Genomic DNA, 15,542 nt, shown 5'->3' with positions numbered 1-15,542 from the left:
TCATATGGAACAACTTTGGGGTTTATGGAAGTGGATGCACAACCAGTATTCCCACTTAGTACAAGTGAAGGCTAGAAAAAGACTGAGGAGCGACCAACTAGAGAGCGACAATAGTCATAAACATGCATTAAGAGTAACCAACATTGAGTGCGAGCATGAGTAGGATATAAATCACCATGAACATAAATATCGTGGAGGCTATGTTGATTTTGTTTCAACTACATGCGTGAACATGTGCCAAGTCAAGCCACTTGAATCATTCAAAGGAGGATACCATCATATCATACTACATCACAACCATTTTAAAAGCATCTTGCACGCAAGGTAAACCATTATAAACTCCTAGCTAATTAAGCATGGCATGAATAACTATAATCTCTAATTGTCATTGCAAACATGTTTTATTCATAATAGGCTCAATCAGGAATGATGAACTAATCATATTTACAGAAACAAGATAGGTTGAGTTCATACCAGCTTTTCCTCATCTCAATCATTTCATCACTTATCGTCATTATTGCCTTTCACTTGCACGACCGAATGGTGTGGATGATAATAATAATAGTAAACGTGCATTGGACTAAGCTGGAATCTGCAAGCATTTATTCAAAGGAGAAGATAAGGTAATATGGGCTCTTTGTTAGATCAACAATAATGCATATGAGTGTCACTCAACATTTTCATCGTGGTCTTCTCCTCTCAACCCCCAAATAAAAGAAAATAATTTCAAAGAAACACACTGAAATATTTTTGGAGTTTTTGTTTTTCTGAAGAAAGTAAAACAAGAATGAGAAAAACTATTTACACGGGAAAGCTCCCAACAAGCAAAAGAATAATGAGAAATCTTTTTGGGTTTTCTTTTAATACTACTACACTAAGCATGCATAGAAAGTAAAACTAACTACAACTAATTTTTTTGGTTTTTCTTAAGGTTTATCAAACACACAAGAAGAAAGCGGGAAAAAGAAATAAACTAGCATGGATAGTACAATGAAAAAGTATGAACACCGACAACTGAAATGAATGTGTGAACATGAATATAATGTCGATGAGAAATACGTACTCCCTCAAGCTTAGGCTTTTGTCCTAAGTTGGTCTAGGGCCACCACTGGCCCGGATGATATCCGAAATCATAGTTGGGGTCGTATTGTGCTGCAGCAGCTACTGCTTGGCGAGCTGCTTCCTGGAGGCGAGCAGCCTATGCTGCTCTCTTATACTCGTTTGCCTCCTCCCTAGTTATAAAATATTTCCCATTTACCTGAAAGTTAAAGAAGGCAGGAGCAGGAAGGGTAGTATGGACGGCACGCCGTTTGTCAAAGATTAATCGGTACTGGAGGAACTGTTTGTTCCTCTCAAGAAACTGGTAGCGTACCATAGCATCATAATCTAGAAAAGCAGGTGGCAACTCAATAGCATACCCTCTTATGGGTTGATAACCCACAAGTATAGGGGATCACAACAGTTTTCGAGGGTAGAGTATTCAACACAAATTTATTGATTTGACACAAGGGGAGCCAAAGAATATTCTCAAGTATTAGCAGCTGAGTTGTCAATTCAACCACACCTGAAAGACTTAATATCTGCAGCAAAGTATTTAGTAGCAAAGTAGTGTGGAAGTAACAGTGACGGTGGCAAAAGTAACAGTAGCAGTTTTGTAGTGATTGTAACAATGGCAATGGAAAAGTAAATAAGCAAAGATCAATATGTGAAAAGCTCGTAGGCAATGGATCAGTGATGGATAATTATGTCGGATGCGATTCCTCATGCAATAGTTATAACATAGGGTGACACAAAACTAGCTCCAGTTCATCAATGTAATGTAGGCATGTATTCTGAATATAGTCATACATGCTTATGGAAAAGAAATTGCATGACATCTTTTGTCCTACCCTCCCGTGGCGGCAGGGTCTTGATAACCCACAAGTAAAGGGGATCGCAACAGTTTTCGAGGGTAGAGTATTCAACCCAAATTTATTGATTCGACACAAGGGGAGCCAAAGAATATTCTCAAGTATTAGCAGCTGAGTTGTCAATTCAACCACACCTGGAAACTTAATATATGCAGCAAAGTATTTAGTAGCAAAGTAATATGATAGTAGTGGTAACGGTAGCAAAAGGTAATGATAACAAAAGTAATGTTTTTGGTATTTTGTAGTGATTGTAACAATAGCAACGGAAAAGTAAATAAGCAAAGAACAATATATGGAAAGCTCGTAGGCAATGGATCGGTGATAGAGAATTATGCCGGATGTGGTTCATCATGTAACAGTCATAACCTAGGGTGACACAGAACTAGCTCCAATTCATCAATGTAATGTAGGCATGTATTCCGAATATAGTCATACGTGCTTATGGAAAAGAACTTGCATGACATCTTTTGTCCTACCCTCCCGTGGCAGCAGGGTCCTAGCGGAAACTAAGGGATATTAAGGCCTCCTTTTAATAGAGTACCAGACCAAAGCATTAACACATAGTGAATACATGAACTCCTCAAACTACGGTCATCACTGGGAGTGGTCCGGATTATTGTCACTTAAGGGTTGCCGGATCATAACACATAGTAGGTGACTATAGACTTGCAAGATAGGATCAAGAACACTCATATATTGATGAAAACATAATAGGTTCAGATCTGAAATCATGGCACTCGGGCCCTAGTGACAAGCATTAAGCATAGCAAAGTCATAGCAACATCAATCTCAGAACATAGTGGATACTAGGGATCAAACCCTAACAAAACTAACTCGATTACATGATAAATCTCATCCAACCCATCACCGTCCAGCAAGCCTACGATGGAATTACTCACGCACGGCGGTGAGCATCATGAAATTAGTGATGGAGGATGGTTGATGATCACGATGGCGACGGATTCCCCTCTCCGGAGCCCCGACGGACTCCAGATCAGCCCTCCCGAGAGGTTTTAGGGCTTGGCGGCAGCTTCGTATCGTAAAATGTGATGAATCCTTCTCCCTGATTTTTTTCTCCCCGAACACGAATATATGGAGTTGGAGTTGAGGTCGGTGGAGCTCCAGGGGGCCCACGAGGCAGGGGGGCGCCCCCCACCCTCGTGGCTAGGGTGTCAGATAGTGGTACTGATGGCATTTTTCTTCCTCGAAGCTCACAAGATCAGCGTTACACAAATATGCATTAAATTCTTCCTTAATCCCCGCTCGATCCATGAAGTCCTCTGAAGGCCATTCACAAGGCCGCACTGGAGCGTCCCTTGGTGGCTCATCATCACGCATTGCAAGCTTGGGTCCTTGTTTCCTTGAAGAACCACCTTGGTACATTTTTCCTTAGCATATTTCTCCCTCTGAAAAATTTATGAAATTTTTAGTAACTTCAAATAAAAGTAAAACAAACTCAACAAAATTGATGGCAACTACTCCTACAAGTGCCTAGAGCCTATATCATGCATCAAAACTACTTGGAACCACATAAATTTGACATGCAAGCTCAAGAACAGGGTTACCTAAGCAGCAAAAAATGCAATGGATAAAGCACTAGAACAAAAACTAATTGGACCAATGGAGGAGTCACATACCAAGGAACAATCCCCCCAAGCAGTTTTGTGAGAGGTGCTTTGAGCAAGGAGATCGAAAATGGCAGCAAAATGAGCTTGGACTCGGGTTTGAGCTGGATAATGGTGTTTGTGGGAGGAACAAGGAGTGTGTGGGTGCAGGAATAAGTGGAGGAGGTCCACCGTGGGCCCACGAGGCAGGGGTGCGCGCCCAGGGGGTAGGGCGCGCCCTCCACCCTCGTGGCCAGGTGGATGCCCCCTACTGTGTTCTCAGTGCCAAATATTCTCAAATATTCCAGAAAAAATCATATTTAAATTTCAGGGCATTTGGAGAACTTTTATTTTCGGGGTATTTTTATATTGCACGGATAATTCAGATAACAGACAGAAAATACTATTTTTATTTTATTTAATATAAATAACAGAAAGTAAAAGGAGGGTACAGGGGGTTGTGCTTTCTAACTTCATCCATCTCATGATCATCAAAACTAATCCATTAACAAGGTTGATCAAGTCTTATTAACAAACTCATTCCGAATAACATGGAACCGGACAATTTTCGAATAACACTAGGTTACCTCAACGGGGATATGCACATCCCCAACAATAAGAATATCATATTTCTTCTTGACAGTAGGAAGAGGAAATTCAAAACCTCCAAAAATAATCGATGGAAATTTTCCAATAGAATTGATACTGTGGACTTGAGGTTGTTTCCTCGGAAAGTGCACCGTATGCTCATTACCATTAACATGAAAAGTGACATGGCCTTTGTTGCAATCAATAAAAGCCCCTGCAGTATTCAAAAGGGTCTTCCAAGAATAATAGACATACTATCGTCCTCGGGAATATCAAGAATAACAAAGTCCGTTAAAATAGTAACGTTTGCAACCACAATAGGTACATTGACGGAGTAATTGACCACGGGTACACCGAAGACGACAAGACAATATTTCAAGACATCGGGGCTAGCAAAGCCCCTCAGTACGACTGCCCGGCTGCTCCTGCCGGCTCCCCGTCGGACTGCTCTGTCCGGCCGGCTGCCGGCTGCCGACTGCGCCGACCAGCCAGCTGCCGACTGCGCCAACCAGCCGGCTGCCGACTGCAGCCCGACCCGACACCGACCCGACACCGACAATACACCGACGAGACGACCGTACCGCGACGTCATCTACAGTGTACCGTGTCCCCTGGGTACTGATTTATAAAGTACCCCAGGGGACAAGCATGACATGCACCATGCCACTAGCTATGCCTACATAGCTTGGCTTGTAAGCTACCCAAGGTAGCTTACAACCAAAGCCACTACCACCCATGCCACTAGCTAGCTTACAATTAAGCTAGCTACACACTATAAAAGGAGGCCTCATCCATCCATCCAGGAGGATGGACTCCCACGGCCACACACTCCCCCACGGCCATGCTTGGCCACTAGAGCATGCATGCTCACTCCGGACGCACACATATACAGAGCAGATGCCCATGACACTGATCCCAGATACAGCTCCAGGAGCACTTTGTACTGCCCGATGTACACCCCAGATATATACTTAGACATGTAGGAGTAGGGGTGTTATCTCTCCGGAGAGCCCCGAACCTGGGTAAACTAGCGCGTGCTACTCGCATACCCGCTCCCGGTCCTATCAGCAGCATTCTTACCCTCACACTAAGCCCTTGTGGCATATGTCGACTTGCAAGCCCCCCGTGAGAATACCACGACACACATCCTCACAAATACCGACAGGTATATCAGTTGATTTATCAGCCATTTGCAAAGATATTTCAGCAGGTGTCAACTTATTCAAATCAAGTCTACGATATAAAGAGAGAGGCATAACACTAACACCGGCTCTAAGATCACATAAAGCAGTTTTAACATAGTTTCTTTTAATGGAGCATGGTATAGTTGGTACTCCGGGATCTCCTAGTTTCTTAGGTATTCCACCTTTAAAAGTATAATTAGCAAGCATGGTGGAAATTTCAGCTTCCGATATCTTTCTTTTATTAGTAACAATATCTTTCATGTACTTAGCATAAGGATTCATTTTAAGCATATCAGTCAAACGCATACGCAAAAATATAGGTCTAATCATTTCAGCAAAGCGCTCAAAATCCTCATCATCCTTTTTCTTGGATGGATTAGGAGGAAAAGGCATCGATTTCTGAACCCAAGGCTCTGTTTCCTTACCGTGTTTCCTAGCAACAAAGTCTCTTTTATCACAACATTGATTCTTTGATTGTGGGTTATCAAGATCAACAGCAAGTTCAATCTCTACATCATTGTCATTACTAGGTTGAGCATCAACACGAACATCATCATTAACATTATTACTAGGTTCATGTTCATTACCAGATTGTGTTTCAGCATCAGAGATAGAAATATCATTAGGATTCTCAGGTGTGTCAACAACAGGTTCACTAGGAGTATGCAAAGTCCTATCATTTTTCTTTTTCTTCCTTTTAGAAGGACTAGGTGCATCTATATTATTTCTCTGAGAATCTTGATCAATTCTCTTAGGATGGCCCTCAGGATATAAAGATTCCTGTGTCATTTTACCACCTCTAGTCATAACTCTAACAACATTATCATTCTTCTTACTATTTAATTCATTGAGCAAATCATTCTGAGTTTTAAGTACTTGTTCTACTTGAGTGGTAACCATAGAAGCATGTTTACTAATGAGTTTAAGTTCACCTTTAACTCTAGACATATAATCACCCAAGTGTTCAATCATATAAGCATTTTGTTTCAATTTTCTACCAAAGTAAGCATTAAAGTCTTCTTGCCTAGCCATAAAGTTATCAAACTCATCCAAACATTGGCTAGCAAACTTAGTAGGAGGTATTTCAACTTTATCATATCTATAGAGAGAATTTACCTTTACTACCTGTGTCGGGTTATCAAGACCATGTGTTTCTTCAATAGGAGGTGGATTAAAACCATATATTTCTTCAACAGGCGGTAAATCAAGACCATGTATTTCTTCAATAGGAGGTAAATTCTTAACATCTTCAGCTTTAATATCCTTTTCTTTCATGGATTTCCTTGCCTCTTGCATATCTTCAGGACTGAGAAATAGAACACCCCTTTTCTTCGGAGTTGGTTTAGGAATAGGCTCAGGAGTTGGCTCAGGAAGTGTCCAATTATTTTCATTTGTCAACATATTATTCACTATAATTTCAGCTTCATCCGGTGTTCTTTCCCTGAAAACAGAACCAGCGCAACTATCCAGGTGGTCTCTGGAAGCATCAGTTAGTCCATTATAAAAGATATCAAGTATTTCATTTTTCTTAAAAGGATGATCAGGCAAAGCATTAAGTAATTGGAGAAGCCTCCCCCAAGCTTGTGGGAGACTCCCTTCTTCAATGTGCACAAAATTATATATATCCCTTAAGGCAGCTTGTTTCTTATGAGCAGGGAAATATTTAGCAGAGAAGTAATAAATCATACCCTGGTGACTACGCACACAACCAGGATCAAGAGAATTAAACCATATCTTAGCATCACCCTTTAATGAGAACGGAAATATTTTAAGGATATAAAAGTAGCGAGTTCTCTCATCATTAGTGAACAAGGTGGCTATATCATTTAATTTAGTAAGATGTGCCACAACAGTTTCAGATTCATAGCCATAAAAGGATCAGATTCAACCAAAGTAATTATATCAGGATCAATAGAGAATTCATAATCCTTATCAATAACAAAGATAGGTGAAGTAGCATAAGCAGGATCATATTTCATTCTAGCATTTAGAGCTTTTTGTTTAAGCTTAGCTAATAATTTTTTTTGATCGGACATGGTTTAGTTTTTTTTGACCATGAAGACTGCAGGGCTTACACCCCACAGCATTTTATTAAATAAAAAACAAACACATATAGGGTTTCCTCAAGGTGAGGAAAGAAAAACTATACAGGGTATGGGAGCACTAAATCTATGAATTACAAAGAAGACAGGAACTCTTCTCAAGGAGGAAGAAAATCAATCCACTTAAGAAGGGCGTCTCTAAATTTCCGTTTTATTCGGTGGGAGAGCAGAGTGATATCATGAATGAAGCTATTCCTCCACGCCCTGAAAGAGGGCTGAATGTTCCTGAAAGTTCTATCATTCCTGATCTTCCAAATATTCCACCAGGCCACGAAAACTACCTCCCCAAAAAAAGGTTTGTTGAAATCCTTCCTTGCATGATGAGCAATTTCCACCATATCGTCACTATTTTTCCATTCAATTTGCAGGTAATTCCAGACTCGAGCACTGAAATTGCACTGGAAGAACAGGTGATTTCTGTCCTCCAGAGCTCCAGTCAGACAAAGAACACATTCAGGCCCTTCATTGATTCTCCAATGTCTCCTCTGAATCATGTCCTTGGTGTTAATCCTGTCCATGATGACAAGCCAGGCAAACATCTTGATCGACATAGTGCAGCAACTTTTCCATATCCATCCCAGGATGGGGTTTGAGACCATTGGTTGATAGACAAAATCATAAAACTTTTTTGCTGTATACTCTGATTTGTTGCCATGTCTCCATCCCTAGTGGTCATTAGATTGATTATCCAAATGGAAAGACCCCATTAATGAGGAGAGCTCATTTCTTGGAAGGCTTGTTCAGTCATAGGTAGGTAGAAAAGTTCCTGAAAAGAACTAGCCTGAAAAACTTCCTTGACTGAGAGGTTTTTGTGGAGACAAAGGAAAACAGCTGAGAGAAATTGCCGTTGCAGAGGAACCGAGCTGATTCCCAATTTGCCAGTAGTCTGACCAGAACTGCACTGTATCTCCACTATGAATATCAACCGACGTAACGGCTCTTGAAATTATCCATCAACTTGCATACATCTTTCCACCAAAAGGAGCCACAGAGAATAGTATCATGTGGAATCCTTTCAAAGTAGTAAGAGTCCCAAACTAATTGCACCCAGGGCACATCCATCTTGTTATTAAAATTTGTTGAGGTGCTTCAATAAGAGAGCATCATTCTGCAGTCCAAGGTTTAAAATCCCAAGCCCCCCTTTGGACTTAGGCCTGCAAACAAGTTGCCAAGCCGCAAGTGAGTGACCCTTTTCCTGACCATATTTCCTCCATAAACACTTCCTTTGGATTCTTTATTGTTTTAAAATACCCTGAGGAATGGACAGGCTACAGAGGAAAAAAAATAGGCAATGAAGAGATCACAGAGTTGACTAATTGCAGTCTGCTCCCTTGTGGCAAGAACCATAAACTTGCTGTCAATCTTCTCTCCATACAATCCACAAGAGGAAGGAGGTCAACTATTTTAGGCCTGGTGGTCCCCACTGGCAGCCCTAAATATGTGAAAGGCATAGTGCCTAATTTGCAATCAAAAAAGGCAGCCAGGTCAGAAGCATCCTGCTCAACTACATTGATAGGATACATGGAGGATTTATGGAAATTGATCTACAGTCCAGTTGCCTGTGAGAAGGAATGTAAAACTGATTTCAGAGCCCTCAATTGACTTAGATCAGCATTTAGGAACAACAGTGTGTCATCTGCATATTGCACCACTGGGTAATCTGGATCATGAGTAAGCAGGGGCCTGCTTATTAAACCTTGTTGGAGAAGATTGTTCACTAAAGTCTGTAAAAGATCAGCCGCAATAACAAATAATAAGGGAGAAATTGGGTCCCCTTGTTTGACTCCACATTTGCATTTGAAATGAGTACCAGGGACTCCATTCAATAGTACAGAAGAAGTGCCAGAAGACAGCAACTGCTTAATCCAAACAATCCACCTTTCGTCAAAACCTTTTGCAATTAAGATCTTTATGATTGCCTCATGCTGGATAGAGTCAAAAGCCTTTTCAAAGTCCAACTTAAGCAAAAGGATGGGCCTTTTAGACTTATTGCACTGATGGATATACTCAAATGTCCAAGCAAGACAATCCTGGATTGTTCTTGATTTGATGAAACCATATTGGTTTTTATGCACACATTTGGTAATCTCCAGTTGAAATCTGTTAGCAGCAAGCTTTGTGAGAAACTTTAGGCCAACAGAGGTTAGAGAGATTGGTCGAAAATCTCCCACACCCTCAGGTGTCTGCTTCTTTGGGACCAGGGTAATGAATGCATCATTCAGATTTTCTAGTTGCACTGTTCCAGCATGAAACTCCTTAACCAGCTGTATAAAATCAGCAGAAATTATATGCCAACACTTTTTTAAAAATAGCCCGTTGAAGCCATCAGGTCCAGGGGCCTTATCAATAGGCAAGTCCTTGATAACCTGCTCAATTTCTTTTAATTCAAAAGGTTTTGTGAGCACCTCCAAACCCTGGACCCTGGGTATTAAGGACAAAATGGTTGCATCCAAAGAAATTGACTTAACTGTCCCCATTCTGCTTTTGAAGGTTGTCAGGAATTCTCTGGCCATTTCCTCATGGTTAGATGTTACTGTTCCATCTGACAGCAACAAGCTTGCCACAGAGTTTTTTCTAAATCTTTCAGTGGCCATGGCCTGAAAGAATTTGGAGTTTTCCTCTCCCACTTTGATATACCTAATTGTACATCTTTTCCTCCAGTACAAGTACTGCATGTGAAGCAGGTGTTCATGGTGCAATTTAATTATTTTCCTGAAATTAAACTCAGGCCTGGATAAAGATCTCCTATCTTCAAGATTGTCCAACCAAAGAATTACCCAGTTACACTTCTCAATCAACCTTTTGATGTGTGATAAACCTTTCTGCCATTTCTTGAGAGCAAACCTCAAAGCTTTTAGTTTGTCCACAATTATTGCCGAAATATGAGTCTTACGACTGGGGCGAGCCCACACCTCCTGCACACATTCCATAAAGCCTGCCTGATGAATCCAAAAGTTTTCAAACATGAAGATATGTGCTTTGGGAATTGCTGTACTGATGGCCACCAGACAAGGAACATGATCAGATGCAGTCTTTGCCAAAGGGGTCAGTTGGGTCATGGGATATATGTTAATCCAACTTGCAGAAGTAAAAACCCAGTCCAACTGTTCCAGGAGTGGCCTGTCTTGCATGTTAGACCATGTGAATTTACGACCTTTTAGAGGAAGTTCTAACAATCCCAAATGGCCAATTATTTCATTGAAAATGAACATATCATTAATATCACCCCCGGGGAGATTTCTATTATCAATGGAACGGATGAAGTTGAAGTCCCCCATTAACATCCACATTTCATTCGGATCAATGTCCAAATTGTAAATCCAGGAGACAAATTCATCTCGCAACTCACCCTGGCATGGACCATACACATTAACCAGAAACCACTGTTCATTATTATGGACCGAGGTAAAATGCACAACAATAGCGTAAGGTTTAACTGTGAGAAGGGTGCCACGAAACATATCAGATCGCCACGCTGTTAAGAGGCCCCCAGATGCTCCGCTAGAGGGAGACTCAACAAATTGATCAAATCCTTGAGGACAAATGCTTTTCATGATAGAGCGCGAGCAAGAGGATAACTTAGTTTCCTGCAAACAAAGCACTGAGCACTGACTCTCTATCACTTTCTCCCTGACAGAGCGTTGTCTAGCATCTGAATTCAGACCACGAACATTCCAGCATAAAACTTTCCAACTACACGTTGTGACACGATTCATGGATAACCATTGCATATAGAAGTAATAAAAGTGTGGCACATAATGCCACACCCTCCAAAATAAAGCTAAATTCAGTACCCCAGAGTGTCACTTCCCAGCCCGGACTTAGTTCAACAGTAATAAAAACAGACACATCCAGCACCATCAGACTTGGCATATAAAGTAACATAAAAACTAATTGGAACATGCAGATGAGTTCTCCTGAGGATTAGCCATAAGCTTGTCCACCGTTAGGAGCGCAGGATCAACCTCCAACTGCGCCCCCACAGCTTGAAGAACATGAAGCGGGGTGTGAGGTGGTGCAGTGGGCCGAGCGTCTTCAGTACCATCCGCAGAAGTGGACTGGGCCTTGTCCTCCATGGGCTTTGCACGGGGGTGCTTTTTAGATGGCTGCAGAGAAAGTTGCTCAAAGACCACGTTTTTGTACCCATCCAACTTTGCCGCGCTCCGAGTGCAACGTATAAGTGACGTATCAACAACAGGAGTCTTCTTCTTGTGTCGCCGCTTGCGAGCAGAGGATTGCTCCACAGAGAACAAAGGTGTTGATTGAACTGAAACTGGCAGAGCAGAACTAGCAGACTCAATTTCTTCAGAAACAGACTCCGAAACAGCAGACACCGCCTCAAATAAAGCTCTGGCCACAGGGCGCTTTTGCATGATAGGTTTTCTGACAGCAGGAACAAGAGGCAGTGAAGCAGTCAAACAACTAACCATCCTTAATTCATCAAAGGCAATGGACCACGACCTCTTGGAGTAGATGATTGTGCCCATCGGCTTGAAGTAGATAGATCTTGGCACTTCCTTGACAGAGAAATCAAACATAAGGTTTTGGAAGGACCTTTGACAAATCATCTCCGGGGGCAGAGGAGGTCCTGCCACAATACGTGCCATGCCAATAAAAATCTGATGTTGCTGAATCATAGGGGGATGGTAGGGCACAATGGCTAACTGGTTCTCCTCAAGGACAGGGTTAAGGGGCTCATGTTGTTGCTGGATTTCACCTTCTTGTTCTTGCTGCTCTACAGAAACAGATCCTTCTGGCTGATCAATTACTATTGAAACTTGATCTTGTTCGGGAACAGCAGGTGGCACATTGTCAGCTTCATCTCCCCACAGGGCGTTGCCCCAACCAGGTGCAGGCGCTTCATTATTGACCAATGGAGGCGGCGGAGCGAGAGGTGCATCATTCCAACCCAGCATTGGGTATGGAGGTAAGGCAAACATCAGATTATCAGGCACCAGATTGCCAGGCAAAGGGTGAGGGTTTCCATCGAGAGGCATAGGGTCTTCGTCATTTGGCATCTGGTCTGCAAAATCTGCGCCAAGAACATAGCAAGCGGCCGTCCAAGATACTTGAGCACCTCCATACGCTGCATAATCACCAAAAACCACATCCCTTGGAACCAGAGGCGTATCTGGGAAACTAGCTTCAACCAAAGTGCGGACAAGATAAGGGTCTTCACTGTCCCAAGAAATAAACTTTCCGAAGGTGCCTACTGCCTGCGAGATGTATTCAATGGTGCGGTAATCCAGGGGAATCCCAATGAACATTAACCAACCCTTACGAAAACCATGTGTTCCTTTGAAATTATCTCCCTCATCATGCTTCATAAATCTGACAAAACGGTCATTGCCTAAAGGAAAAGGTGCATGCTAAACTAGGGTATATCGAACAGTCGAATCTCTGACTTGAAACAGACCTATCCCATGAAACCACGGCTGAGCAGATCGAACCATAATACCTCTATCTTGCAGAAACTGGACGACTTCGTTCCGCACAGGGACGAAAGGCCCCTCCGGCGCCGGCATCACCTCTGCAACCATGTAATCCTCATGCCTGTGGGGCGGACGCATTGCGGGCGTGAAGAAGGTGCGTGGAAGCCGACGATATCCACCATCAATGATGAGATGTCCAGGGGGCACAAAGCGCTGTGGGTCGAGCTCGTAATTCGCCATAGAAGAGCCCGAAGCTTGTTGGGGGTTTTCGTTGATTTGGGGAAGGGGAAGATGCAATGGAGGCGGCGGCGATGGGACTGGACAGTCTATCCCAATAACTCCGGCTCTGTTCCCATGAGTAGCAGCAGATTCCAATAAACTCGTTTTTTGTTGAACCAAAATTGGTCTCCAAACCAATCCATTGGAGCACGCGAAATCATTACAGGCCTGGCTAGAGTGACCAGGACGGGAGCAAGCCGTGCAGACTACTCGCCTTCCACAAGTCGTTGACATGTGGCCCTTCTGAGAGCAAATAGTACAGGTGATCACGCGGTCCACCATGTCATCGACCATGGCATCAAACTGTCTGGCTGCCTCCTGAGATGAGGGGATATCCGGACGGTGAGAAGGAGATGGGCTCGAAGGCCCCGAGGCAGATGGGCCAAATATTGAAGGTGAGGTAGAATCCTGACTGGCCTCCAAAGCCTCTGGGCCAGAATCCGGACAAATATTTTGAACTGGCGACAATCCCGCCTCTACGCAACTGTCGAGCGAGAATTCTGCATGCACAGGGGAAGGGCCCTCCAAAACCGGATCAATTATCGGCGAAGCAGATTCCGGCCGGCTCAACGCCGGCAAGGGAGTAACTGTTCCAAAATCAATAGGTGGATGTGCCACCGTCCAACACAAGTCCATGGGTGCTGAGGGATGTATGACTACACGTTCATGTGCAGGAAGATTATACCCCGCATCTATCATGAAATCAATGCACTCTTGCGTAGCCGGATACCTATATCCCTTGCAAGCAGAGTATCTCTCAAACGTGGCAAAAGAAAGCTTTTTACGAGCAGAAGTAGCAGTCTTAAGAGCTGATCTAACCGGAGGCTTATTCATGGCCAAAAGACCTAAAGATGAACGACGCTTAGTAGGACTAACTAGAATCCATTCGGCGTCACATTCCTTCCTCCAGATCCGGAGCTCTCTAATCCAATTTGGCCCCCCATTTCCCCACAGATGAAAATAGCATTTGAACAGATCGCATGCATAGGAACGGAGATCCATAATAAGAAAACCAACTTGCTTGCAAGAGACATGAAAGGAGTAAACCTTATCCTTGATGTGAAGAACCTGGAGATCAATTGCCGAACCTCCAATTACTGCCTCCAAAACCGCGGCCACAGAATCCTCCGAGAGACGAAAAGTATGGCGGCTGAACGAAACCACTAATATGAATGACCTCCTATGCCCGGCGGGGTGGACCGTATGTCCAGTAGATCTGAAAACCTCTTCTGCAAAAACCCTACCCTTGGAGAAATCCAAGCCAAGGGTAGATCCACCAGGCGAACCCATACTAGATGGGTATTACCTTGATCCCAGAAGAACGCCGGAACAGATGATCGGAGAGAATCCAGAAGTTAGTGGAGAATGAGGCAGATCGCCGGAGAGGGTGGGGGAGCCGAGGTGGAGGGTGGACATGGTTTAGTTAGCTAATAATTTCTTAAGATCACTTCTATCATTGCATGCAAGAAAGTCTCTTTTTGTTTCTTCATCCATAACATAGCCCTCAGGCACAACAGGCAATTCATATTTATTTGGAGAGCCTTCATCATCACTTTCATCAATATTATTAGTTTCAATAATTTCATTCTCTCTATCCCTAGCAAGTTGTTCATCAAGAAATTCACCAAGTGGCACAATAATATCAAGCATAGAGGTAGTTTCATCATAAGTATCATGCATAGCAGAAGTGGCATCATCAATAATATGCGACACATCAGAATTAATAGCAGAAGCAGGTTTAGGTGTCGCAAGCTTACTCAAAATAGAAGGTGAATCAAGTGCAGAGCTAGATGGCAGTTCCTTACCTCCCCTCGTAGTTGAAGGATAAATTTTTGTTTTTGCGTCTTTCAAGTTCTTCATAGTAACCAGCAGATATAAATCCCAAGTGACTCAAATAATAGAGCTATGCTCCCCAGCAACGGTGCCAGAAAATAGTCTTGATAACCCACAAATATAGGGGATCGCAACAGTTTTCGAGGGTAGAGTATTCAACCCAAATTTATTGACTCGACACAAGGGGAGCCAAAGAATATTCTCAAGTATTAGCAGCTGAGTTGTCAATTCAACCACACCTGGAAACTTAATATCCGCAGCAAAGTATTTAGTAGCAAAGTAATATGATAGTAGTGGTAACGGTAGCAAAAGGTAGTGATTGTAACAATAGCAACGGAAAAGTAAATAAGTGAAGAACAATATATGGAAAGCTCGTAGGCAATGGATCGGTGATAGAGAATTATGCCGGATGTGGTTCATCATGTAACAGTCATAACCTAGGGTGACACAGAACTAGCTCCAGTTCATCAATGTAATGTAGGCATGTATTCCGAATATAGTCATACGTGCTTATGGAAAAGAACTTGCATGACATCTTTTGTCCTACCCTCCCGTGGCAGCGGGGTCCTAGCGGAAACTAAGGGATATTAAGGCCTCCTTTTAATAGAGT

This window comes from Triticum urartu, chromosome 1 (assembly GCF_003073215.2).
Source record: "Triticum urartu cultivar G1812 chromosome 1, Tu2.1, whole genome shotgun sequence".
NCBI classification, from domain to species: Eukaryota; Viridiplantae; Streptophyta; class Magnoliopsida; order Poales; family Poaceae; genus Triticum; species Triticum urartu.
The sequence above is the reverse complement of the archived record's forward strand: the minus strand, read 5'-3'. Positions refer to the sequence as shown.